Source organism: Pimephales promelas, chromosome 2 (genome assembly GCF_988280905.1).
Source record: "Pimephales promelas chromosome 2, fPimPro1.hap1.1, whole genome shotgun sequence".
Taxonomy (NCBI): Eukaryota; Metazoa; Chordata; class Actinopteri; order Cypriniformes; family Leuciscidae; genus Pimephales; species Pimephales promelas.
Window position 1 is genome coordinate 27,646,555 of NC_142770.1, and position 25,748 is coordinate 27,672,302.

The 25,748-nt window shown below is 48.9% G+C and overlaps 17 non-coding genes and 2 pseudogenes across 17 annotated transcripts; all 19 read left to right on the forward strand.

Moving 5' to 3' along the window:
- The first annotated feature begins 4,698 nt into the window (after positions 1–4,698).
- On the forward strand, positions 4,699–4,879 carry LOC148996091 (U2 spliceosomal RNA; annotated as a pseudogene).
- Positions 4,880–5,208: 329 nt separating this feature from the next.
- On the forward strand, positions 5,209–5,373 carry LOC148996092 (U1 spliceosomal RNA). The gene has a single exon (XR_016148249.1). It is a non-coding gene; the product is annotated as a U1 spliceosomal RNA (small nuclear RNA).
- A 1,112-nt stretch (positions 5,374–6,485) lies between these two features.
- On the forward strand, positions 6,486–6,676 carry LOC148996093 (U2 spliceosomal RNA). Its single transcript, XR_016148285.1, has one exon. It is a non-coding gene; the product is annotated as a U2 spliceosomal RNA (small nuclear RNA).
- A 329-nt stretch (positions 6,677–7,005) lies between these two features.
- Positions 7,006–7,170, forward strand: LOC148996094 (U1 spliceosomal RNA). The gene has a single exon (XR_016148258.1). It is a non-coding gene; the product is annotated as a U1 spliceosomal RNA (small nuclear RNA).
- A 1,114-nt stretch (positions 7,171–8,284) lies between these two features.
- LOC148996095 (U2 spliceosomal RNA) lies at positions 8,285–8,475 on the forward strand. The gene has a single exon (XR_016148286.1). It is a non-coding gene; the product is annotated as a U2 spliceosomal RNA (small nuclear RNA).
- A 329-nt stretch (positions 8,476–8,804) lies between these two features.
- LOC148996096 (U1 spliceosomal RNA) lies at positions 8,805–8,969 on the forward strand. Its single transcript, XR_016148268.1, has one exon. It is a non-coding gene; the product is annotated as a U1 spliceosomal RNA (small nuclear RNA).
- A 1,114-nt stretch (positions 8,970–10,083) lies between these two features.
- On the forward strand, positions 10,084–10,274 carry LOC148996097 (U2 spliceosomal RNA). Its single transcript, XR_016148290.1, has one exon. It is a non-coding gene; the product is annotated as a U2 spliceosomal RNA (small nuclear RNA).
- A 329-nt stretch (positions 10,275–10,603) lies between these two features.
- LOC148996098 (U1 spliceosomal RNA) lies at positions 10,604–10,768 on the forward strand. Its single transcript, XR_016148281.1, has one exon. It is a non-coding gene; the product is annotated as a U1 spliceosomal RNA (small nuclear RNA).
- Positions 10,769–11,881: 1,113 nt separating this feature from the next.
- On the forward strand, positions 11,882–12,072 carry LOC148996099 (U2 spliceosomal RNA). Its single transcript, XR_016148292.1, has one exon. It is a non-coding gene; the product is annotated as a U2 spliceosomal RNA (small nuclear RNA).
- A 329-nt stretch (positions 12,073–12,401) lies between these two features.
- LOC148996100 (U1 spliceosomal RNA) lies at positions 12,402–12,566 on the forward strand. Its single transcript, XR_016148298.1, has one exon. It is a non-coding gene; the product is annotated as a U1 spliceosomal RNA (small nuclear RNA).
- Positions 12,567–13,680: 1,114 nt separating this feature from the next.
- Positions 13,681–13,871, forward strand: LOC148996101 (U2 spliceosomal RNA). Its single transcript, XR_016148294.1, has one exon. It is a non-coding gene; the product is annotated as a U2 spliceosomal RNA (small nuclear RNA).
- A 329-nt stretch (positions 13,872–14,200) lies between these two features.
- On the forward strand, positions 14,201–14,365 carry LOC148996102 (U1 spliceosomal RNA). The gene has a single exon (XR_016147643.1). It is a non-coding gene; the product is annotated as a U1 spliceosomal RNA (small nuclear RNA).
- Positions 14,366–20,139: 5,774 nt separating this feature from the next.
- LOC148996103 (U2 spliceosomal RNA) lies at positions 20,140–20,313 on the forward strand (annotated as a pseudogene).
- Positions 20,314–20,642: 329 nt separating this feature from the next.
- Positions 20,643–20,807, forward strand: LOC148996104 (U1 spliceosomal RNA). Its single transcript, XR_016148311.1, has one exon. It is a non-coding gene; the product is annotated as a U1 spliceosomal RNA (small nuclear RNA).
- A 1,114-nt stretch (positions 20,808–21,921) lies between these two features.
- Positions 21,922–22,112, forward strand: LOC148996105 (U2 spliceosomal RNA). Its single transcript, XR_016148295.1, has one exon. It is a non-coding gene; the product is annotated as a U2 spliceosomal RNA (small nuclear RNA).
- A 329-nt stretch (positions 22,113–22,441) lies between these two features.
- LOC148996106 (U1 spliceosomal RNA) lies at positions 22,442–22,606 on the forward strand. Its single transcript, XR_016148323.1, has one exon. It is a non-coding gene; the product is annotated as a U1 spliceosomal RNA (small nuclear RNA).
- A 1,112-nt stretch (positions 22,607–23,718) lies between these two features.
- On the forward strand, positions 23,719–23,909 carry LOC148996107 (U2 spliceosomal RNA). Its single transcript, XR_016148296.1, has one exon. It is a non-coding gene; the product is annotated as a U2 spliceosomal RNA (small nuclear RNA).
- A 329-nt stretch (positions 23,910–24,238) lies between these two features.
- Positions 24,239–24,403, forward strand: LOC148996108 (U1 spliceosomal RNA). The gene has a single exon (XR_016148340.1). It is a non-coding gene; the product is annotated as a U1 spliceosomal RNA (small nuclear RNA).
- A 1,112-nt stretch (positions 24,404–25,515) lies between these two features.
- On the forward strand, positions 25,516–25,706 carry LOC148996109 (U2 spliceosomal RNA). The gene has a single exon (XR_016148300.1). It is a non-coding gene; the product is annotated as a U2 spliceosomal RNA (small nuclear RNA).
- Positions 25,707–25,748: the final 42 nt, after the last annotated feature.

Here is a 25,748-nt window from a genome sequence, read left to right on the forward strand (position 1 = left end):
TCACTACCAAGGGATGCCCAAGCTATGTCGTAAGTGTGGCAAACTTGGACATCTCGCCGAGGCATGTCAGGAAATAATTTGCAGAAAGTGTAGAGAGATTGGGCACACCTTTGAAGAGTGCCACAATGGCAGAAAGTGCAATCTTTGTGGAGAGTCATCCCATCTCTACAGAGATTGCCCGAAAAGTTTTGCCAACAAACTTAAAAGCAACAAAATGGCCGCCCCACAAACAGATCAAAGGGAAGAACAAAGGAAGGAGGAGGTGATCCCTGAGGTTTTGGCGGGAATTTCAAATTCCCAGCCAGCCTCAGGGATTGGTCAGGAAAGAGGAAGTGGGGCGGCCACAGGGGCGGAGCCACAAATGGAAACGGAACAGGGGGAGGAAACCACTCCCAGGCTAGACAAAGGCAAAGAAATAGAAAATGGAGAGGACGAAACGGTTTCCTCCCTCAATACCGTCTCGGAGGTGAGTATGCCCTCCAGTGGGAGTGAAGTTGAATCTTCACTCCCAAATGCTCAAGTGCAGAAGAGAACTGCGGGATCTCCTCTGTGTATAACAGTGGAGAAAAGGCAGAGGGCCACACTTTGGCCAGATAGTTCCTCCCCGGAAGTTCTGGACCGCGTCTGGCCCTCAGAATCCCCCAATGAAGTTTCCTTTCTGCATTTCAAGCTGAGAACATCGACACCGAAAGGGTCACAAGAGTTCAGCTCTGTGGATCCGGAGGTGTCAAACTCTTGCCCCCCTGAACCCAGTCCCCATGGGAGAGGGGAGAGGCAGGAGGCACAGGGAATTATATGATTTTATTTGTTTAAAGTTGTAACCTTTTAAAAAATGTATGTTTTAAGCTCCATGCCTTTCTATTTAATACTGCTCATGGCCCTCACAATCTCGACTATCAATGTGAGAAGTGTGAGGTCCACGTCTCGAGCACAGAGCATTTTTACCTTTCTAAAATCATGTAATTCAGATATGTTTTTATTACAAGAGTGTGCTTTGCCTTTTTTAACTCAGTACAGGAAATGGGAAGAGATGTGGACCTCTGGACCCTCAATATGGAGTGGGTCAAATTTTAATCGAAACGATGGAGTCGCTATACTGATTAAAAATCCCAATATCTTGGTAAAGGGCAGCACAGTGGTGAGGGACGGACGGGCACTTTTAGCAAACATGACCTTTTTAGGGAGGGATTTTAAAGTGTGCAATGTATATGGTTTTACGGAAATAAATGAAAGGTATGAGCTTTTAGAGGACTTGCAGCCCCACATGCTGGGGAGGGCTCCCCTTGTAGTAGCAGGGGATTTTAACTGTGTTTTAACTAGAGCAGATAGGAAAAGAACAGGGGATGATTTTAGAGTGGACAAAACATCAGTTTTACTGCAAAGCTTAGTCAGAGATTTTAAACTAGTTGACTGTTTTAAAAGTCTGCATCCAAGAGAGGAGGGCTTCACCTGGATCAGTGGTGATGGCACCAAAGCCTCTCGTATTGACTATGTTTTTACATGTGAATGCCCACCAACTGATGCTAGATTGACTCCCGTTTACTTTTCTGATCACGCAATGCTATCCTGCACCCTTGCACTAACCACGGACGTGACAGTAGGCAGAGGGATTTGGAAACTAAACTGCTCCCTGTTGCAGGATGAAGAGATAGTCAGAGAATACAGGGAGCAGTTTAGCCAATGGCAGACTCTCCAAGACTTCTTTGATTCACGAGCACTGTGGTGGGAAATGGTGAAGGGTAGGACTCAGATGTTTTTTAGAAAGAAGGGAAAAGAGAAGAGAAAAAAGGAAAAGAGGTGCATGGTGGGGCTGCAAAAGAGGTTACAACGATATTTTAATCTTTTAAACAATGGTCTTGATTTTAGTAAAGAAATAAATGAAATTAAAAGAGTAATGTCTGCTTATGAACAAGAAAAAAGTAAAGGAGTAATACTTAGAAGTAAAGAACAAGAGTTGGAAGAAGGTGAAAAATGTACACGCTATTTTTTTAAAAAGATTATAACAAAAGGTGGGGGAATAACAAGATTAAAAACAGGTGTGGAAGAAGTGAAAGATACAGAGGGAATTTTAAAGCAAGTGGAACATTTCTTCTCAGAATTATACAATGAAAAAATAGTGGAAGAGGATGCAGTAAAAGAAATACTAACTCTCTTAGAAACAAAAATTAATAAGGAGTGTGCCTTTTTAACACAGGATTTTACGGTTCTCGAGTTGACAGAATGTAGAAAGGGTTTTAAAAAGGGGAAGTCCCCAGGGATGGATGGACTTCCCCTGGAATTTTATGAAACATTCTGGGACATTTTAGCACACAATCTATTGACCGTTTTTAAAGAGTTTGACAGACTGGACATATTACCCGACAGTTTTAGATCAGGGATAGTATCACTTCTACACAAGAAAGGAGACAAAGCAGACTTAAAAAATTGGAGACCAATCACCCTTTTAAATTTTGACTGTAAAATTTTTAGTAAACTTTTAGCTAGTCGTATGTCAAAAATCTTAGAGGACGTGATCCACCCGGATCAAGCGTGCGCTGTGCCAGGGAGGAAGATCACGGACAGCCTGATTTTGATAAGGGACGCAATCTGTTTTGCGAGAGACAGAAACAATCGGCTTATAGTTCTAAATTTAGACTTTGAGAAAGCATTTGACAGAGTCTCGCACCAATACCTGTTTCAGGTACTGGAAAAATTGGGGCTGCCAGGGAGGGTTCTAAAGTGGGTGGGGATGCTGTATAAAGACATAACCAGCAGAATTCTTGTAAATGGGCACCTGACAAAAGCAGTAACTGTATGCAGCGGCGTCCGTCAAGGGTGTCCGTTATCTCCGCTCCTGTATGTGGTTTGCATCGAACCACTGGCACAACTCTTGAGAAGGGACCAATGGATCAAAGGACTGAAAATTCCAGGTACAAAAGGACTGACGGACTTAAAATGTGTTTTATACATGGACGATGTGACAATTTTAACAACTGACCTTTTATCAGTACAGAGAGCACTTGACCTGACTGACCAGTACGGGCGAGCCTCTGGAGCAAAACTCAATAGAAATAAGTCCGAGGCCCAGCTTTTTGGACCATGGGGTGACATAGACGCGACAGGACTAGACGTGAATTTTAAGGAAACTGACATTAGGATTTTAGGAGTAAAGTTTGACAAAGAGGGGGGCGGACAAGGAAATTGGACAGAAATGGTAGGGAAAGTTAGACAACGACTGGGCTTTTGGAGACTACGGACACTGACAATGGAAGGAAAAATTTTAATTTATAAAGCTGTGATCTTACCCTTGTTTTTATTGCTTTGCTCTGTTTTTAGGCCACCAAGGTTCTTCCTCCTGACAGTCGAGAGGGCAGTGTTTTATTTCTTCTGGGGGTCAAAGTGGGAGCGCCTCAAAAGAGAAGTTGTGAAGAAGAGGAAAGAGAATGGAGGGAAAGGCCTCCCCGACCCCTATCTTTTTTTAGCAAGTAGATTCACAGCACTGCATTTTAAATATGCAATAAACCCCTCCAGAGAAAACAAAACTGCAGCAATGGTCAGATTTTGGATGGGGTCATATCTGCGTAGTTTGAAAGTTTTACCTGTCGACCTGACTGTCCCAGTGTCTTTTAACCTTCCACAAGAATATTGTTTTATTAAAACCTTTTTAAAAAGACACGATTTAGAGAATCAGGATGTCAACGTTTTAACAAATCATAAGTCTCTCATCTCTCTTGTGCAGGATCGGGAATCGGTGTGTCCGGTTCCAGGCCTCACACTAGGTGAGGCCAAAGACGTTTGGAGGAACGCAGCCCACCCGGCTCTCCAGAACAGGCTTAAGGACTTGTCGTGGATGGTGGCCCATGAGATCCTCCCGGTCAGGGCGGTTATGCACTCCAGAGGCATGGCCAAAAACTCCACCTGCCCACGGTCCGGATGTGGTTCCCCGGAGACCGTCTACCATCTGCTCTGGGAGTGCGGTGCTGCGCGGGACCTGTGGGCCAAGACCAGCCCCCTGTATTTCCCGTGCCTGCCGGCGGGTCGGGCCCAGATGGGATACAGGCTCGCCATCCTGGGGGTGGGTCAGGGCTTGAAGGAGCTAACATCACAGCAATTTACCTCGCTCTGGCTCACCCTCAACCACATCAAGGATGCCATCTGGGCCACCAGAAACCTGCTGGTGGGGAAACGCGTTACGGTGCCCCTCCACGCGTGCGAGCGAATAGTTAGATCTGCGCTGCAGGAGGCGCCGGACGTCGTTATTCGGATGGGGGGGCTGGGGTCACACCAAAGAGGTCCCGGCCACCCCCGACCCTGGCCGCCCGTAGATGCACCCTCACCACACCGGCTACGGGAACAGCGGGCCAGCGGGCCGGAGGAGAGGGGATCTCCGCTGGGCATCAGAAGCGAGGAATCTGGGGCCTGTTCTGGAGACCTGGAGTGAATGGACAATCTTGATAGGGACTCATCCGCGATCCTGCACAAGAGACAATGTCTCAGTTGGCATATTTTATTGTTTTATTGTTTTATTTTGTTGTATTTACTGCTATTGTATTTTCATTCCTTTTACCTTCTTTTAAAAACCAACATTTTACACACATGGACTTTTACACGACACATCACCCAATACTGGTTTTTAACTTTTAATGTGTCATTTTCTTTTAAAGACATGTGGAATGTTTAAAAGATAAATGTGGAAGTGTAAAGAATGAATTTGTAACAATAAACTCTTTTCGAAAGAAAGAAAAAATCTGTTCTTATCAGTTTAATATCTGATACGTGCCCTACCCGGGCACCACATATTAAATTGATTTTTGGTCCTGGGAGATGGAATAGGGGCTTGCTCCGTCCACTCCACGCATCGACCCGGTATTGCAGTACTTCTGGGAACGGTGCACCCTCCTAAAGTGTTCAATGAAAGAGTTGTAGTGGTCTTGTGTGGCAGAAGGTGATAATGGAGCTAGTGTGAGTGGGTGTTGTAGGTGATCATGTGCTATACTAGCCTGGGTAGAATTGTGGTGTAAAAACAAGACAAAAATGAACCCCTGTTCCTCTGTCAGTTTAACATCTGATCCATCCACTATTCGGGGACGGCGCATTATGTACATTTATGGCTCATGGAGCCGGATGCGGAGCGTGCAAAAAAAAAAAAAGCCCCTTTTTTGACTGGCAAACCGCTGGTGAGGATTGGGGAGAGGGACAGGGTGCTTCTGACTGAAGGCCTGGGAATTCATACTTACCTGGCAGGGGAGACACCATGATCAGGAAGGTGGTTCACCCAGGGCGAGGCTCGGCCATTGCACTCTGGGTTGTGCTGACCCCTGCGAATTCCCCAAATGTGGGAATCTCGACTGCATAATTTATGGTAGTGGGGGACTGCGTTCGCGCTCTCCCCTGGACAACACTGGTTAAAAGGGCAGATTGTTAAAGCTCCACTTGAGGTTCTTTTTTTTTTTTTTTTTTTTCTCCACTTCTTCAATATCCAGAGGCAGTCCAGAGAGTTGAACTGCGGCGGTTGCTCGAGAGATACGAAACAGTCTAGGACCGGTCTGTGTGAGGAGGGTTTTCTTTTTTCTCCTCAATTCTTCAAATAGTCTCCAATATTTGACGGACGACTTAGTTCACAGCAGTTGTCCTGGAGGCAAAGTTGTTCGGAATGAGGAGTTCTATCATGTGGTATGAAAACATTGTGCGCGTGTGAAACGTCACGTGATATACAGCCACCCATGTTGTGTTTTTTTCTGTTTACAGCGCCACCAAGTGGCCAGTCGCCGCATTCCTCTTCACGTGACCACGGGCTGAGCCCGTACACAGGTGTACCGAGTTGGGTGCAATTGTCTCATTCCGTTGGAGAGTTATAGCCGTTTAAGTAAAGCCCGCCTCGCCCACCCCCAACGTTTTGGCGTACCGTCGCCAACGTGGATGGAAATTCCAACTGTTTCCCGATCCCTGTTGGCAGTCGGACTCCAGAGAATCTTTCTGCACCGGTTTGGGTCAGATCGGGCAAAAAACCTAGGACTAGTGTGCAAAAGTAGGTTTTTCAGAAAATCCAAAATACCCGAAAATCTCGCCAGCGCGACCACCCAATCCGAGGCATGCATCTTGTTCGGCTCGAGCCAAGGATTCCGGTGATGTAAGACACTTGGGTCTGCGACCGACGGTCGAGGAGTTACGAGCCATTTCGTACTTTTGATCGCTGCAGCGCCACCTTGGGGCCGATCGGGGCGAGCCTTGGTGAGGTTGTAGTACCGGGCCGGTCCTACCATCCCTCAGAGTTTCAAGTCTCTACCACGGACGCTTTGGTCCGCCCGCTCACTTTTAAGGCGGAATGTTGATGATCCAAAATCCCAGGTTGCACTCCAGAGTGTCGTGCTGTGCACTCTGTTGTGATCCATTTTCGGTGTCAACCAATCTGAGCTGAGCTTGTTTGCCGGCGACCTTAGACCCTCTCGCCGCGGCCCAGGTGGGCGTGGCCTTTGCCGGCTCCCCCGCCTCGGCGTCGCTGCGTCATCGCTTCTCGGCCTTTTGGCTAAGATCAAGTGTAGTATCTGTTCTTATCAGTTTAATATCTGATACGTGCCCTACCCGGGCACCACATATTAAATTGATTTTTGGTCCTGGGAGATGGAATAGGGGCTTGCTCCGTCCACTCCACGCATCGACCCGGTATTGCAGTACTTCTGGGAACGGTGCACCCTCCTAAAGTGTTCAATGAAAGAGTTGTAGTGGTCTTGTGTGGCAGAAGGTGATAATGGAGCTAGTGTGAGTGGGTGTTGTAGGTGATCATGTGCTATACTAGCCTGGGTAGAATTGTGGTGTAAAAACAAGACAAAAATGAACCCCTGTTCCTCTGTCAGTTTAACATCTGATCCATCCACTATTCGGGGACGGCGCATTATGTACATTTATGGCTCATGGAGCCGGATGCGGAGCGTGCAAAAAAAAAAAAAGCCCCTTTTTTGACTGGCAAACCGCTGGTGAGGATTGGGGAGAGGGACAGGGTGCTTCTGACTGAAGGCCTGGGAATTCATACTTACCTGGCAGGGGAGACACCATGATCAGGAAGGTGGTTCACCCAGGGCGAGGCTCGGCCATTGCACTCTGGGTTGTGCTGACCCCTGCGAATTCCCCAAATGTGGGAATCTCGACTGCATAATTTATGGTAGTGGGGGACTGCGTTCGCGCTCTCCCCTGGACAACACTGGTTAAAAGGGCAGATTGTTAAAGCTCCACTTGAGGTTCTTTTTTTTTTTTTTTTTTTTTTCTCCACTTCTTCAATATCCAGAGGCAGTCCAGAGAGTTGAACTGCGGCGGTTGCTCGAGAGATACGAAACAGTCTAGGACCGGTCTGTGTGAGGAGGGTTTTCTTTTTTCTCCTCAATTCTTCAAATAGTCTCCAATATTTGACGGACGACTTAGTTCACAGCAGTTGTCCTGGAGGCAAAGTTGTTCGGAATGAGGAGTTCTATCATGTGGTATGAAAACATTGTGCGCGTGTGAAACGTCACGTGATATACAGCCACCCATGTTGTGTTTTTTTCTGTTTACAGCGCCACCAAGTGGCCAGTCGCCGCATTCCTCTTCACGTGACCACGGGCTGAGCCCGTACACAGGTGTACCGAGTTGGGTGCAATTGTCTCATTCCGTTGGAGAGTTATAGCCGTTTAAGTAAAGCCCGCCTCGCCCACCCCCAACGTTTTGGCGTACCGTCGCCAACGTGGATGGAAATTCCAACTGTTTCCCGATCCCTGTTGGCAGTCGGACTCCAGAGAATCTTTCTGCACCGGTTTGGGTCAGATCGGGCAAAAAACCTAGGACTAGTGTGCAAAAGTAGGTTTTTCAGAAAATCCAAAATACCCGAAAATCTCGCCAGCGCGACCACCCAATCCGAGGCATGCATCTTGTTCGGCTCGAGCCAAGGATTCCGGTGATGTAAGACACTTGGGTCTGCGACCGACGGTCGAGGAGTTACGAGCCATTTCGTACTTTTGATCGCTGCAGCGCCACCTTGGGGCCGATCGGGGCGAGCCTTGGTGAGGTTGTAGTACCGGGCCGGTCCTACCATCCCTCAGAGTTTCAAGTCTCTACCACGGACGCTTTGGTCCGCCCGCTCACTTTTAAGGCGGAATGTTGATGATCCAAAATCCCAGGTTGCACTCCAGAGTGTCGTGCTGTGCACTCTGTTGTGATCCATTTTCGGTGTCAACCAATCTGAGCTGAGCTTGTTTGCCGGCGACCTTAGACCCTCTCGCCGCGGCCCAGGTGGGCGTGGCCTTTGCCGGCTCCCCCGCCTCGGCGTCGCTGCGTCATCGCTTCTCGGCCTTTTGGCTAAGATCAAGTGTAGTATCTGTTCTTATCAGTTTAATATCTGATACGTGCCCTACCCGGGCACCACATATTAAATTGATTTTTGGTCCTGGGAGATGGAATAGGGGCTTGCTCCGTCCACTCCACGCATCGACCCGGTATTGCAGTACTTCTGGGAACGGTGCACCCTCCTAAAGTGTTCAATGAAAGAGTTGTAGTGGTCTTGTGTGGCAGAAGGTGATAATGGAGCTAGTGTGAGTGGGTGTTGTAGGTGATCATGTGCTATACTAGCCTGGGTAGAATTGTGGTGTAAAAACAAGACAAAAATGAACCCCTGTTCCTCTGTCAGTTTAACATCTGATCCATCCACTATTCGGGGACGGCGCATTATGTACATTTATGGCTCATGGAGCCGGATGCGGAGCGTGCAAAAAAAAAAAAAGCCCCTTTTTTGACTGGCAAACCGCTGGTGAGGATTGGGGAGAGGGACAGGGTGCTTCTGACTGAAGGCCTGGGAATTCATACTTACCTGGCAGGGGAGACACCATGATCAGGAAGGTGGTTCACCCAGGGCGAGGCTCGGCCATTGCACTCTGGGTTGTGCTGACCCCTGCGAATTCCCCAAATGTGGGAATCTCGACTGCATAATTTATGGTAGTGGGGGACTGCGTTCGCGCTCTCCCCTGGACAACACTGGTTAAAAGGGCAGATTGTTAAAGCTCCACTTGAGGTTCTTTTTTTTTTTTTTTTTTTTTTCTCCACTTCTTCAATATCCAGAGGCAGTCCAGAGAGTTGAACTGCGGCGGTTGCTCGAGAGATACGAAACAGTCTAGGACCGGTCTGTGTGAGGAGGGTTTTCTTTTTTCTCCTCAATTCTTCAAATAGTCTCCAATATTTGACGGACGACTTAGTTCACAGCAGTTGTCCTGGAGGCAAAGTTGTTCGGAATGAGGAGTTCTATCATGTGGTATGAAAACATTGTGCGCGTGTGAAACGTCACGTGATATACAGCCACCCATGTTGTGTTTTTTTCTGTTTACAGCGCCACCAAGTGGCCAGTCGCCGCATTCCTCTTCACGTGACCACGGGCTGAGCCCGTACACAGGTGTACCGAGTTGGGTGCAATTGTCTCATTCCGTTGGAGAGTTATAGCCGTTTAAGTAAAGCCCGCCTCGCCCACCCCCAACGTTTTGGCGTACCGTCGCCAACGTGGATGGAAATTCCAACTGTTTCCCGATCCCTGTTGGCAGTCGGACTCCAGAGAATCTTTCTGCACCGGTTTGGGTCAGATCGGGCAAAAAACCTAGGACTAGTGTGCAAAAGTAGGTTTTTCAGAAAATCCAAAATACCCGAAAATCTCGCCAGCGCGACCACCCAATCCGAGGCATGCATCTTGTTCGGCTCGAGCCAAGGATTCCGGTGATGTAAGACACTTGGGTCTGCGACCGACGGTCGAGGAGTTACGAGCCATTTCGTACTTTTGATCGCTGCAGCGCCACCTTGGGGCCGATCGGGGCGAGCCTTGGTGAGGTTGTAGTACCGGGCCGGTCCTACCATCCCTCAGAGTTTCAAGTCTCTACCACGGACGCTTTGGTCCGCCCGCTCACTTTTAAGGCGGAATGTTGATGATCCAAAATCCCAGGTTGCACTCCAGAGTGTCGTGCTGTGCACTCTGTTGTGATCCATTTTCGGTGTCAACCAATCTGAGCTGAGCTTGTTTGCCGGCGACCTTAGACCCTCTCGCCGCGGCCCAGGTGGGCGTGGCCTTTGCCGGCTCCCCCGCCTCGGCGTCGCTGCGTCATCGCTTCTCGGCCTTTTGGCTAAGATCAAGTGTAGTATCTGTTCTTATCAGTTTAATATCTGATACGTGCCCTACCCGGGCACCACATATTAAATTGATTTTTGGTCCTGGGAGATGGAATAGGGGCTTGCTCCGTCCACTCCACGCATCGACCCGGTATTGCAGTACTTCTGGGAACGGTGCACCCTCCTAAAGTGTTCAATGAAAGAGTTGTAGTGGTCTTGTGTGGCAGAAGGTGATAATGGAGCTAGTGTGAGTGGGTGTTGTAGGTGATCATGTGCTATACTAGCCTGGGTAGAATTGTGGTGTAAAAACAAGACAAAAATGAACCCCTGTTCCTCTGTCAGTTTAACATCTGATCCATCCACTATTCGGGGACGGCGCATTATGTACATTTATGGCTCATGGAGCCGGATGCGGAGCGTGCAAAAAAAAAAAAAGCCCCTTTTTTGACTGGCAAACCGCTGGTGAGGATTGGGGAGAGGGACAGGGTGCTTCTGACTGAAGGCCTGGGAATTCATACTTACCTGGCAGGGGAGACACCATGATCAGGAAGGTGGTTCACCCAGGGCGAGGCTCGGCCATTGCACTCTGGGTTGTGCTGACCCCTGCGAATTCCCCAAATGTGGGAATCTCGACTGCATAATTTATGGTAGTGGGGGACTGCGTTCGCGCTCTCCCCTGGACAACACTGGTTAAAAGGGCAGATTGTTAAAGCTCCACTTGAGGTTCTTTTTTTTTTTTTTTTTTTTTCTCCACTTCTTCAATATCCAGAGGCAGTCCAGAGAGTTGAACTGCGGCGGTTGCTCGAGAGATACGAAACAGTCTAGGACCGGTCTGTGTGAGGAGGGTTTTCTTTTTTCTCCTCAATTCTTCAAATAGTCTCCAATATTTGACGGACGACTTAGTTCACAGCAGTTGTCCTGGAGGCAAAGTTGTTCGGAATGAGGAGTTCTATCATGTGGTATGAAAACATTGTGCGCGTGTGAAACGTCACGTGATATACAGCCACCCATGTTGTGTTTTTTTCTGTTTACAGCGCCACCAAGTGGCCAGTCGCCGCATTCCTCTTCACGTGACCACGGGCTGAGCCCGTACACAGGTGTACCGAGTTGGGTGCAATTGTCTCATTCCGTTGGAGAGTTATAGCCGTTTAAGTAAAGCCCGCCTCGCCCACCCCCAACGTTTTGGCGTACCGTCGCCAACGTGGATGGAAATTCCAACTGTTTCCCGATCCCTGTTGGCAGTCGGACTCCAGAGAATCTTTCTGCACCGGTTTGGGTCAGATCGGGCAAAAAACCTAGGACTAGTGTGCAAAAGTAGGTTTTTCAGAAAATCCAAAATACCCGAAAATCTCGCCAGCGCGACCACCCAATCCGAGGCATGCATCTTGTTCGGCTCGAGCCAAGGATTCCGGTGATGTAAGACACTTGGGTCTGCGACCGACGGTCGAGGAGTTACGAGCCATTTCGTACTTTTGATCGCTGCAGCGCCACCTTGGGGCCGATCGGGGCGAGCCTTGGTGAGGTTGTAGTACCGGGCCGGTCCTACCATCCCTCAGAGTTTCAAGTCTCTACCACGGACGCTTTGGTCCGCCCGCTCACTTTTAAGGCGGAATGTTGATGATCCAAAATCCCAGGTTGCACTCCAGAGTGTCGTGCTGTGCACTCTGTTGTGATCCATTTTCGGTGTCAACCAATCTGAGCTGAGCTTGTTTGCCGGCGACCTTAGACCCTCTCGCCGCGGCCCAGGTGGGCGTGGCCTTTGCCGGCTCCCCCGCCTCGGCGTCGCTGCGTCATCGCTTCTCGGCCTTTTGGCTAAGATCAAGTGTAGTATCTGTTCTTATCAGTTTAATATCTGATACGTGCCCTACCCGGGCACCACATATTAAATTGATTTTTGGTCCTGGGAGATGGAATAGGGGCTTGCTCCGTCCACTCCACGCATCGACCCGGTATTGCAGTACTTCTGGGAACGGTGCACCCTCCTAAAGTGTTCAATGAAAGAGTTGTAGTGGTCTTGTGTGGCAGAAGGTGATAATGGAGCTAGTGTGAGTGGGTGTTGTAGGTGATCATGTGCTATACTAGCCTGGGTAGAATTGTGGTGTAAAAACAAGACAAAAATGAACCCCTGTTCCTCTGTCAGTTTAACATCTGATCCATCCACTATTCGGGGACGGCGCATTATGTACATTTATGGCTCATGGAGCCGGATGCGGAGCGTGCAAAAAAAAAAAAAGCCCCTTTTTTGACTGGCAAACCGCTGGTGAGGATTGGGGAGAGGGACAGGGTGCTTCTGACTGAAGGCCTGGGAATTCATACTTACCTGGCAGGGGAGACACCATGATCAGGAAGGTGGTTCACCCAGGGCGAGGCTCGGCCATTGCACTCTGGGTTGTGCTGACCCCTGCGAATTCCCCAAATGTGGGAATCTCGACTGCATAATTTATGGTAGTGGGGGACTGCGTTCGCGCTCTCCCCTGGACAACACTGGTTAAAAGGGCAGATTGTTAAAGCTCCACTTGAGGTTCTTTTTTTTTTTTTTTTTTTTTTCTCCACTTCTTCAATATCCAGAGGCAGTCCAGAGAGTTGAACTGCGGCGGTTGCTCGAGAGATACGAAACAGTCTAGGACCGGTCTGTGTGAGGAGGGTTTTCTTTTTTCTCCTCAATTCTTCAAATAGTCTCCAATATTTGACGGACGACTTAGTTCACAGCAGTTGTCCTGGAGGCAAAGTTGTTCGGAATGAGGAGTTCTATCATGTGGTATGAAAACATTGTGCGCGTGTGAAACGTCACGTGATATACAGCCACCCATGTTGTGTTTTTTTCTGTTTACAGCGCCACCAAGTGGCCAGTCGCCGCATTCCTCTTCACGTGACCACGGGCTGAGCCCGTACACAGGTGTACCGAGTTGGGTGCAATTGTCTCATTCCGTTGGAGAGTTATAGCCGTTTAAGTAAAGCCCGCCTCGCCCACCCCCAACGTTTTGGCGTACCGTCGCCAACGTGGATGGAAATTCCAACTGTTTCCCGATCCCTGTTGGCAGTCGGACTCCAGAGAATCTTTCTGCACCGGTTTGGGTCAGATCGGGCAAAAAACCTAGGACTAGTGTGCAAAAGTAGGTTTTTCAGAAAATCCAAAATACCCGAAAATCTCGCCAGCGCGACCACCCAATCCGAGGCATGCATCTTGTTCGGCTCGAGCCAAGGATTCCGGTGATGTAAGACACTTGGGTCTGCGACCGACGGTCGAGGAGTTACGAGCCATTTCGTACTTTTGATCGCTGCAGCGCCACCTTGGGGCCGATCGGGGCGAGCCTTGGTGAGGTTGTAGTACCGGGCCGGTCCTACCATCCCTCAGAGTTTCAAGTCTCTACCACGGACGCTTTGGTCCGCCCGCTCACTTTTAAGGCGGAATGTTGATGATCCAAAATCCCAGGTTGCACTCCAGAGTGTCGTGCTGTGCACTCTGTTGTGATCCATTTTCGGTGTCAACCAATCTGAGCTGAGCTTGTTTGCCGGCGACCTTAGACCCTCTCGCCGCGGCCCAGGTGGGCGTGGCCTTTGCCGGCTCCCCCGCCTCGGCGTCGCTGCGTCATCGCTTCTCGGCCTTTTGGCTAAGATCAAGTGTAGTATCTGTTCTTATCAGTTTAATATCTGATACGTGCCCTACCCGGGCACCACATATTAAATTGATTTTTGGTCCTGGGAGATGGAATAGGGGCTTGCTCCGTCCACTCCACGCATCGACCCGGTATTGCAGTACTTCTGGGAACGGTGCACCCTCCTAAAGTGTTCAATGAAAGAGTTGTAGTGGTCTTGTGTGGCAGAAGGTGATAATGGAGCTAGTGTGAGTGGGTGTTGTAGGTGATCATGTGCTATACTAGCCTGGGTAGAATTGTGGTGTAAAAACAAGACAAAAATGAACCCCTGTTCCTCTGTCAGTTTAACATCTGATCCATCCACTATTCGGGGACGGCGCATTATGTACATTTATGGCTCATGGAGCCGGATGCGGAGCGTGCAAAAAAAAAAAAAGCCCCTTTTTTGACTGGCAAACCGCTGGTGAGGATTGGGGAGAGGGACAGGGTGCTTCTGACTGAAGGCCTGGGAATTCATACTTACCTGGCAGGGGAGACACCATGATCAGGAAGGTGGTTCACCCAGGGCGAGGCTCGGCCATTGCACTCTGGGTTGTGCTGACCCCTGCGAATTTCCCAAATGTGGGAATCTCGACTGCATAATTTATGGTAGTGGGGGACTGCGTTCGCGCTCTCCCCTGGACAACACTGGTTAAAAGGGCAGATTGTTAAAGCTCCACTTGAGGTTCTTTTTTTTTTTTTTTTTTTTTCTCCACTTCTTCAATATCCAGAGGCAGTCCAGAGAGTTGAACTGCGGCGGTTGCTCGAGAGATACGAAACAGTCTAGGACCGGTCTGTGTGAGGAGGGTTTTCTTTTTTCTCCTCAATTCTTCAAATAGTCTCCAATATTTGACGGACGACTTAGTTCACAGCAGTTGTCCTGGAGGCAAAGTTGTTCGGAATGAGGAGTTCTATCATGTGGTATGAAAACATTGTGCACGTGTGAAACGATCGCTTCTCGGCCTTTTGGCTAAGATCTAGTGGTCTGGTCGGACGTCTGAGACAGCGATCGCCTCTTGTTGGACTTGGTCTCGTGTGTTGCTTGTCACACGGGACATACACCCTTCAGGAGGTACATTGACAAGCGGCTTTTAATTGACGACTCGTTCTACGAGGAATCTTCTGGTTTTAAGGTAAGCAGGTTTTAATTTATTTATTGTATATTTATTGTTGGATTTTAGCCGCAGCAGGCTAGTGGTGCCTCCAACATGTCGGCTGCTCGTGCCGGCATGAGGAGGCACCACAGCGTGCGTTTTAAATTTAAGACAAAGGAGGATGGCACTCTCCAGGCGATGTCCAGGCTGGACTTTTCCAGGAAGTGCATCCAACAGACTCTCGGTTTTAAGGCTACGGATATAAACTGCTTGTTGACTCTGCCCCTGAATCATGGCTTTGATGTTAGTTTTGCTTCTGCTTCCTTGCTAAGTACTTTTTGGGCTCGGTATGAATTGTGTAAAGCCAATTTCTCCATGTTCACTGTGGAAAAACTGACTGATAATTAACTGAAAGTGGTGATTGTCAGGATGTTTAATGAAACAGTTAGTGGAGAGGACATTGCTGTATGGTTGGCAAGATATTGCTCTATTCGTGGTCAACCAGTCAAGGTTTTAGATGAAGACGGTATCTGGAGCTGTGCGTGGAGAGTGCCCATTAAACAATGGGCAGATCCCAACAGCTACCATGGCCTGAGTCAAATTCCTTCTATGATTGTGTTGGGAGAGAATAGAGGCTACATCCATTATCAAGGGATGCCCAAGCTATGCCGCAAGTGTGGCCAACTTGGGCATCTCGCCGAGGCGTGCCAAGAAGTAGTGTGTAGGAAGTGCAGAGAAATTGGACACACTTTTGAAGAGTGCAAAAATGGCAGAAAGTGCAACCTCTGTGGAGAATCATCCCATCTCTACAGAGACTGCCCCCAAAGTTTTGCCAACAAGCTAAAAAACAACAAAATGGCCGCCCCACCCAAAGAGCAAACGATAAAGGAGGCGGGCCCTGAGGTTTTGGCGGGAAATTCAAATCCTCAGCCAGCCTCAGGGATTGGACTGGAAGAAGGAAGTGGGGCGGCCACAGGGGCAGAGTCAACTCGAACAGCTGGTCAGGGGGAGGAAGCCAATCCTCAAAATGATAATGGTAAAGAAGAGGTGGACGACAAAGAGGAGGAAACGGCTTCCTCCCTTGTCACCGTGTCTGAGGCTAGTGGGTCAACTAGTGGGAGTGAGACAGATTCTTCTCTTCCCAATGCTCAAGTGCAGAAAAGAACTGCGAGATCTCCTCTGGTCCAAACAGAGGAGAAAAAGCTGCGGGTAGCGCACCGGCTAGATAGTTCCCCCATGGAAGATCTAGACCGTGTGTGGCCCACAGACTCTCCTAATGAAGTATCTTTTCTGCATTTTAAGCTAAGAACATCGACGCCAAAGGCTTCACAAGAGGTTCTCTCTGTGAGCCCTGAGACGTCAAGCACTTTCCTCCCTGATCCCAGGCTTTCTGGGGAAAAGGGACGGCAAGTGCAACAAGAAATAACCTGATTTTAATTAAATCTCTGTAGTCCTTTTGTTGCTTTTAAATGTCTCATACCCTTTTAACCATACTGCTCATGGCTCTCACTATCTCCACCATCAATGTGAGAAGTGTGAGGAGCAATATACGAGCACAGAGTGTCCTATCCTTTTTAAAAACTTTTAAGTCAGATGTGTTTTTATTACAAGAATGTGGTCTGCCTTTTTTATCCAATTACAGAAAGTGGGAGGAGATTTGGACCCCAGGAGTTTCCGTTTGGAGTGGGTCCAATTTTAATAAAAATGACGGTGTCGCCATTTTAATACAAAACCCCAATATCTTGGTGAAGGGCAGCACTGTGGTGAGGGACGGGCGGGCAATTTTAGCTAATCTGACTTTTTTAGGTAAGGATTTTAACATTTTAAATGTGTATGGTTTTACAGACAAAAACAATAGGTATGAGCTTTTAGAAGACCTGCGGCCCCACATGTTAGGTAGGGCTCCCCTAGTGGTAGCAGGGGATTTTAATTGCGTTTTAACCAAGAAAGACAGGAAGAGGACAGAGGATTTTAAAGTTGATAAAACATCGGTTTTATTGCAGGATTTAGTTAGAGATTTTAAATTAGTGGACTGTTTTAAAGCAATGCATCAGAGAGAGGAGGGCTTCACCTGGTTCAGTGGTGACGGCACCAGAGCCTCTCGCATTGACTACGTTTTTACACGGGACTGCCTGCCAACCGATGCAACATTAACCCCCCTCTTTTTTTCAGATCACACAATGCTGTCATGCACCCTTTCACTCCCCACTGGTGTGACTGCAGGGGGAGGGCTGTGGAAGCTGAACTGCTCCCTTTTGGAAGATAAAGATGTAGTCAGTGAGTACAGGGAGCAGTTCAGCCAATGGCAGACCCTCCAAGACTTCTACGACTCACGTGCACAGTGGTGGGAGATGGTAAAAGAACGGACGAGACAGTTTTTTAGAAAGATAGGAAAAATCAAAAAGAATAGATTAAATCGACGCATGATGGGGCTGCAAAAACGACTACAGAGATATTTTAACCTTTTAAACGATGGGATCGATTTTAGTGAAGAAATCAAAGAAATAAAGCAAGAAATGTCAGTTTTATCCGAAATTCAAAGCAAAGGTGTCATTTTAAGGAGCAGGGAGAAGGAGATTGAGGAAGGTGAAAGGTGCACGAGGTATTTCTTTAAAAAAATTATTTCACGGGGTGGGGCAATCACCGCTTTGAAAAGTGGAGGGAGGGAGGTTTATACCACAAAAGAAATTTTAAAGGAAACTGAAGTATTTTATGAAAACCTATACAGCACCAAAGAAGTCCACAATGACACGTTACAGGAGGTTTTAGAGTTTTTAGAAAAGAAAGTCGATGGCGAAGGTACAATTTTATCTCAAGATTTCAACATTTTAGAAATTCACAAAGCACTCAAAAGTTTTAAACGAGGAAAGTCCCCCGGCACCGATGGACTTCCTCTGGAGTTTTATTTGACCTTTTGGGATATTTTAGCTTTCGACTTACTGACTGTTTTTAAAGAATTTGAGACTCTTGAAAGACTTCCTGACAGCTTTAGAATAGGGATAGTTTCACTCTTACATAAGAAAGGGGACAAGACTGACTTACGGAACTGGCGACCCATCACTCTTTTAAATGTCGACTGTAAACTTTTTAGCAAAATTTTAGCCACACGCATGTCGACAGTTTTAGAGGACGTAATCCACCCGGATCAAGCATGCGCTGTGCCAGGAAGGAAGATCACGGACAGCCTGGTGCTGATCAGAGACGCCATCTGTTATGCGAGAGACAGAAACCTTCGGCTAGTAGTCCTAAATTTAGACTTTGAAAAAGCATTCGACCGTATCTCGCACCAGTTCCTTTTTAAGGTACTGGGTAAAATGGGGTTTCCAGGGCGGTTCATAGCCTGGGTGGGACTGCTGTACAACAGCCTGGTCAGCAGAATTGTAGTTAATGGGCATTTATCCAAAGCTGTTAATATCTACAGCGGCGTCCGTCAGGGGTGTCCCTTATCTCCCCTTCTGTATGTGGCTTGTATAGAGCCACTGGCACAAATCTTGAGAAGGGACAAATGGATTAAAGGACTAGGCATCCCAGGGACTAGTGGACTGACGGCAACCTGCGTTTTATACATGGACGACGTGACCCTTTTAGCAACGGACATTTTATCGGTACGAAGAGCAATGGACTTGACTGACTGGTACGGTCGGGCCTCAGGCGCCAAGCTCAATAGGAGCAAGTCTGAGGCCCAGCTCTTCGGGCCGTGGGGGAACGTTGACAAAGGTGGACTAGATTTGGTTTTTAAAGATAATAATTTGAAAATTCTAGGTGTTAAATTTGACAGGGAGGGTGGAGGACAGGGTAACTGGACTGACATGTTAGGGAAAGTTAGGCAAAGACTGGGCTTTTGGGGACTAAGAAATCTGACGATTGAAGGCAAGATTTTAATTTTTAAAGCTGTGATTTTACCACTGATTTTACTTGTCTGTTCTGTTTTTAGTCCCCCAAGACGATTCCTAGACAAGTTGGAGAGGGCGGTATTTTATTTCCTGTGGGGGTCCAAGTGGGAAAGACTCAAGAGGGAGGTCGTCAAAAAGAAAAAAGAGAATGGCGGGAAAGGCCTCCCAGACCCCCACCTGTTTTTAGGCAGCCGCTTTGCCGCCCTCCACATCCAGTATGCACTGACCCCATCCAGAGAACACAAGACAGCAGCCATGACCCGATTCTGGATGGGGTCATACCTAAGAAGCTTGAAAATTTTACCCATTGATCTTAAAAGTCCAGTGTCTTTTAATCTGTCAAAAGAACATCTTTTTATTAAGACATTTTTAAAGAAATACCTTTTAGAAACAAATGATGCCACTATTTTAACTAACCACAAGTCTCTTGTCTCTCTTGTGCAGGATCGAGAATCGGTGAGTCCAGTTCCAGGCCTCACACTAGGTGAGGCCAAAGACGTTTGGAGGAACGCAGCCCACCCAGCTCTCCAGAACAGGCTTAAGGACTTGTCGTGGATGGTGGCCCATGAGATCCTCCCGGTCAGGGCGGTTATGCACTCCAGAGGCATGGCCAAAAACCCCACCTGCCCACGGTCCGGATGTGGTTCCCCGGAGACCGTCTACCATCTGCTCTGGGAGTGCGGTGCTGCGCGGGACCTGTGGGCCAAGACCAGCCCCCTGGTTTTCCCGTGCCTGCCGGCGGGTCGGGCCCAGGTGGGATACAGGCTCGCCATCCTGGGGGTGGGTCAGGGCTTGAAGGAGCTAACATCACAGCAATTTACCTCGCTCTGGCTCACCCTCAACCATATCAAGGATGCCATCTGGGCCACCAGAAACCTGCTGGTGGGGAAACGCGTTACGGTGCCCCTCCACGCGTGCGAGCAATTAGTTAGATCTGCGCTGCAGGAGGCGCCGGACGTCGTTATTCGGATGGGGGGGCTGGGGTCACACCAAAGAGGTCCCGGCCACCCCCGACCCTGGCCGCCCGTAGATGCACCCTCACCACACCGGCTACGGGAACAGCGGGCCAGCGGGCCGGAGGAGAGGGGATCTCCGCTGGGCGCTGGAAGCGAGGAGTCCGGGGCCTGTTCTGGAGACCTGGAGTGAATGGACATTCTTGATAGGGACTCACCCTCGATCCTGTACAAGAGATGTTTTATGTGGCATAATTTATTGTTTTATTGTTTTTTATCTGACATGTTTTATTGTTTTATTCCCATTATTTAAACCATTTACCTTTCTTTTAAAACATACATGGACTTTTTACACAACACACAAACAAGAAACTTTTAACAGTAAATAATGTGTCCCTTTTAATATGTGTAAAAATGTGATCTAAAAGAAAAAATGTACATGCAAATGGAAATAATGGAATGACATTGTGACAATAAAACTTTTCGAAAGAAAAAATCTGTTCTTATCAGTTTAATATCTGATACGTGCCCTACCCGGGCACCACATATTAAATTGATTTTTGGTCCTGGGAGATGGAATAGGGGCTTGCTCCGTCCACTCCACGCATCGACCCGGTATTGCAGTACTTCTGGGAACGGTGCACCCTCCTAAAGTGTTCAATGAAAGAGTTGTAGTGGTCTTGTGTGGCAGAAGGTGATAATGGAGCTAGTGTGAGTGGGTGTTGTAGGTGATCATGTGCTATACTAGCCTGGGTAGAATTGTGGTGTAAAAACAAGACAAAAATGAACCCCTGTTCCTCTGTCAGTTTAACATCTGATCCATCCACTATTCGGGGACGGCGCATTATGTACATTTATGGCTCATGGAGCCGGATGCGGAGCGTGCAAAAAAAAAAAAAGCCCCTTTTTTGACTGGCAAACCGCTGGTGAGGATTGGGGAGAGGGACAGGGTGCTTCTGACTGAAGGCCTGGGAATTCATACTTACCTGGCAGGGGAGACACCATGATCAGGAAGGTGGTTCACCCAGGGCGAGGCTCGGCCATTGCACTCTGGGTTGTGCTGACCCCTGCGAATTCCCCAAATGTGGGAATCTCGACTGCATAATTTATGGTAGTGGGGGACTGCGTTCGCGCTCTCCCCTGGACAACACTGGTTAAAAGGGCAGATTGTTAAAGCTCCACTTGAGGTTCTTTTTTTTTTTTTTTTTTTTTCTCCACTTCTTCAATATCCAGAGGCAGTCCAGAGAGTTGAACTGCGGCGGTTGCTCGAGAGATACGAAACAGTCTAGGACCGGTCTGTGTGAGGAGGGTTTTCTTTTTTCTCCTCAATTCTTCAAATAGTCTCCAATATTTGACGGACGACTTAGTTCACAGCAGTTGTCCTGGAGGCAAAGTTGTTCGGAATGAGGAGTTCTATCATGTGGTATGAAAACATTGTGCGCGTGTGAAACGTCACGTGATATACAGCCACCCATGTTGTGTTTTTTTCTGTTTACAGCGCCACCAAGTGGCCAGTCGCCGCATTCCTCTTCACGTGACCACGGGCTGAGCCCGTACACAGGTGTACCGAGTTGGGTGCAATTGTCTCATTCCGTTGGAGAGTTATAGCCGTTTAAGTAAAGCCCGCCTCGCCCACCCCCAACGTTTTGGCGTACCGTCGCCAACGTGGATGGAAATTCCAACTGTTTCCCGATCCCTGTTGGCAGTCGGACTCCAGAGAATCTTTCTGCACCGGTTTGGGTCAGATCGGGCAAAAAACCTAGGACTAGTGTGCAAAAGTAGGTTTTTCAGAAAATCCAAAATACCCGAAAATCTCGCCAGCGCGACCACCCAATCCGAGGCATGCATCTTGTTCGGCTCGAGCCAAGGATTCCGGTGATGTAAGACACTTGGGTCTGCGACCGACGGTCGAGGAGTTACGAGCCATTTCGTACTTTTGATCGCTGCAGCGCCACCTTGGGGCCGATCGGGGCGAGCCTTGGTGAGGTTGTAGTACCGGGCCGGTCCTACCATCCCTCAGAGTTTCAAGTCTCTACCACGGACGCTTTGGTCCGCCCGCTCACTTTTAAGGCGGAATGTTGATGATCCAAAATCCCAGGTTGCACTCCAGAGTGTCTTTGCTGTGCACTCTGTTGTGATCCATTTTCGGTGTCAACCAATCTGAGCTGAGCTTGTTTGCCGGCGACCTTAGACCCTCTCGCCGCGGCCCAGGTGGGCGTGGCCTTTGCCGGCTCCCCCGCCTCGGCGTCGCTGCGTCATCGCTTCTCGGCCTTTTGGCTAAGATCAAGTGTAGTATCTGTTCTTATCAGTTTAATATCTGATACGTGCCCTACCCGGGCACCACATATTAAATTGATTTTTGGTCCTGGGAGATGGAATAGGGGCTTGCTCCGTCCACTCCACGCATCGACCCGGTATTGCAGTACTTCTGGGAACGGTGCACCCTCCTAAAGTGTTCAATGAAAGAGTTGTAGTGGTCTTGTGTGGCAGAAGGTGATAATGGAGCTAGTGTGAGTGGGTGTTGTAGGTGATCATGTGCTATACTAGCCTGGGTAGAATTGTGGTGTAAAAACAAGACAAAAATGAACCCCTGTTCCTCTGTCAGTTTAACATCTGATCCATCCACTATTCGGGGACGGCGCATTATGTACATTTATGGCTCATGGAGCCGGATGCGGAGCGTGCAAAAAAAAAAAAAGCCCCTTTTTTGACTGGCAAACCGCTGGTGAGGATTGGGGAGAGGGACAGGGTGCTTCTGACTGAAGGCCTGGGAATTCATACTTACCTGGCAGGGGAGACACCATGATCAGGAAGGTGGTTCACCCAGGGCGAGGCTCGGCCATTGCACTCTGGGTTGTGCTGACCCCTGCGAATTCCCCAAATGTGGGAATCTCGACTGCATAATTTATGGTAGTGGGGGACTGCGTTCGCGCTCTCCCCTGGACAACACTGGTTAAAAGGGCAGATTGTTAAAGCTCCACTTGAGGTTCTTTTTTTTTTTTTTTTTTTTCTCCACTTCTTCAATATCCAGAGGCAGTCCAGAGAGTTGAACTGCGGCGGTTGCTCGAGAGATACGAAACAGTCTAGGACCGGTCTGTGTGAGGAGGGTTTTCTTTTTTCTCCTCAATTCTTCAAATAGTCTCCAATATTTGACGGACGACTTAGTTCACAGCAGTTGTCCTGGAGGCAAAGTTGTTCGGAATGAGGAGTTCTATCATGTGGTATGAAAACATTGTGCGCGTGTGAAACGTCACGTGATATACAGCCACCCATGTTGTGTTTTTTTCTGTTTACAGCGCCACCAAGTGGCCAGTCGCCGCATTCCTCTTCACGTGACCACGGGCTGAGCCCGTACACAGGTGTACCGAGTTGGGTGCAATTGTCTCATTCCGTTGGAGAGTTATAGCCGTTTAAGTAAAGCCCGCCTCGCCCACCCCCAACGTTTTGGCGTACCGTCGCCAACGTGGATGGAAATTCCAACTGTTTCCCGATCCCTGTTGGCAGTCGGACTCCAGAGAATCTTTCTGCACCGGTTTGGGTCAGATCGGGCAAAAAACCTAGGACTAGTGTGCAAAAGTAGGTTTTTCAGAAAATCCAAAATACCCGAAAATCTCGCCAGCGCGACCACCCAATCCGAGGCATGCATCTTGTTCGGCTCGAGCCAAGGATTCCGGTGATGTAAGACACTTGGGTCTGCGACCGACGGTCGAGGAGTTACGAGCCATTTCGTACTTTTGATCGCTGCAGCGCCACCTTGGGGCCGATCGGGGCGAGCCTTGGTGAGGTTGTAGTACCGGGCCGGTCCTACCATCCCTCAGAGTTTCAAGTCTCTACCACGGACGCTTTGGTCCGCCCGCTCACTTTTAAGGCGGAATGTTGATGATCCAAAATCCCAGGTTGCACTCCAGAGTGTCGTGCTGTGCACTCTGTTGTGATCCATTTTCGGTGTCAACCAATCTGAGCTGAGCTTGTTTGCCGGCGACCTTAGACCCTCTCGCCGCGGCCCAGGTGGGCGTGGCCTTTGCCGGCTCCCCCGCCTCGGCGTCGCTGCGTCATCGCTTCTCGGCCTTTTGGCTAAGATCAAGTGTAGTATCTGTTCTTATCAGTTTAATATCTGATACGTGCCCTACCCGGGCACCACATATTAAATTGATTTTTGGTCCTGGGAGATGGAATAGGGGCTTGCTCCGTCCACTCCACGCATCGACCCGGTATTGCAGTACTTCTGGGAACGGTGCACCCTCCTAAAGTGTTCAATGAAAGAGTTGTAGTGGTCTTGTGTGGCAGAAGGTGATAATGGAGCTAGTGTGAGTGGGTGTTGTAGGTGATCATGTGCTATACTAGCCTGGGTAGAATTGTGGTGTAAAAACAAGACAAAAATGAACCCCTGTTCCTCTGTCAGTTTAACATCTGATCCATCCACTATTCGGGGACGGCGCATTATGTACATTTATGGCTCATGGAGCCGGATGCGGAGCGTGCAAAAAAAAAAAAAGCCCCTTTTTTGACTGGCAAACCGCTGGTGAGGATTGGGGAGAGGGACAGGGTGCTTCTGACTGAAGGCCTGGGAATTCATACTTACCTGGCAGGGGAGACACCATGATCAGGAAGGTGGTTCACCCAGGGCGAGGCTCGGCCATTGCACTCTGGGTTGTGCTGACCCCTGCGAATTCCCCAAATGTGGGAATCTCGACTGCATAATTTATGGTAGTGGGGGACTGCGTTCGCGCTCTCCCCTGGACAACACTGGTTAAAAGGGCAGATTGTTAAAGCTCCACTTGAGGTTCTTTTTTTTTTTTTTTTTTTTCTCCACTTCTTCAATATCCAGAGGCAGTCCAGAGAGTTGAACTGCGGCGGTTGCTCGAGAGATACGAAACAGTCTAGGACCGGTCTGTGTGAGGAGGGTTTTCTTTTTTCTCCTCAATTCTTCAAATAGTCTCCAATATTTGACGGACGACTTAGTTCACAGCAGTTGTCCTGGAGGCAAAGTTGTTCGGAATGAGGAGTTCTATCATGTGGTATGAAAACATTGTGCGCGTGTGAAACGTCACGTGATATACAGCCACCCATGTTGTGTTTTTTTCTGTTTACAGCGCCACCAAGTGGCCAGTCGCCGCATTCCTCTTCACGTGACCACGGGCTGAGCCCGTACACAGGTGTACCGAGTTGGGTGCAATTGTCTCATTCCGTTGGAGAGTTATAGCCGTTTAAGTAAAGCCCGCCTCGCCCACCCCCAACGTTTTGGCGTACCGTCGCCAACGTGGATGGAAATTCCAACTGTTTCCCGATCCCTGTTGGCAGTCGGACTCCAGAGAATCTTTCTGCACCGGTTTGGGTCAGATCGGGCAAAAAACCTAGGACTAGTGTGCAAAAGTAGGTTTTTCAGAAAATCCAAAATACCCGAAAATCTCGCCAGCGCGACCACCCAATCCGAGGCATGCATCTTGTTCGGCTCGAGCCAAGGATTCCGGTGATGTAAGACACTTGGGTCTGCGACCGACGGTCGAGGAGTTACGAGCCATTTCGTACTTTTGATCGCTGCAGCGCCACCTTGGGGCCGATCGGGGCGAGCCTTGGTGAGGTTGTAGTACCGGGCCGGTCCTACCATCCCTCAGAGTTTCAAGTCTCTACCACGGACGCTTTGGTCCGCCCGCTCACTTTTAAGGCGGAATGTTGATGATCCAAAATCCCAGGTTGCACTCCAGAGTGTCGTGCTGTGCACTCTGTTGTGATCCATTTTCGGTGTCAACCAATCTGAGCTGAGCTTGTTTGCCGGCGACCTTAGACCCTCTCGCCGCGGCCCAGGTGGGCGTGGCCTTTGCCGGCTCCCCCGCCTCGGCGTCGCTGCGTCATCGCTTCTCGGCCTTTTGGCTAAGATCAAGTGTAGTATCTGTTCTTATCAGTTTAATATCTGATACGTGCCCTACCCGGGCACCACATATTAAATTGATTTTTGGTCCTGGGAGATGGAATAGGGGCTTGCTCCGTCCACTCCACGCATCGACCCGGTATTGCAGTACTTCTGGGAACGGTGCACCCTCCTAAAGTGTTCAATGAAAGAGTTGTAGTGGTCTTGTGTGGCAG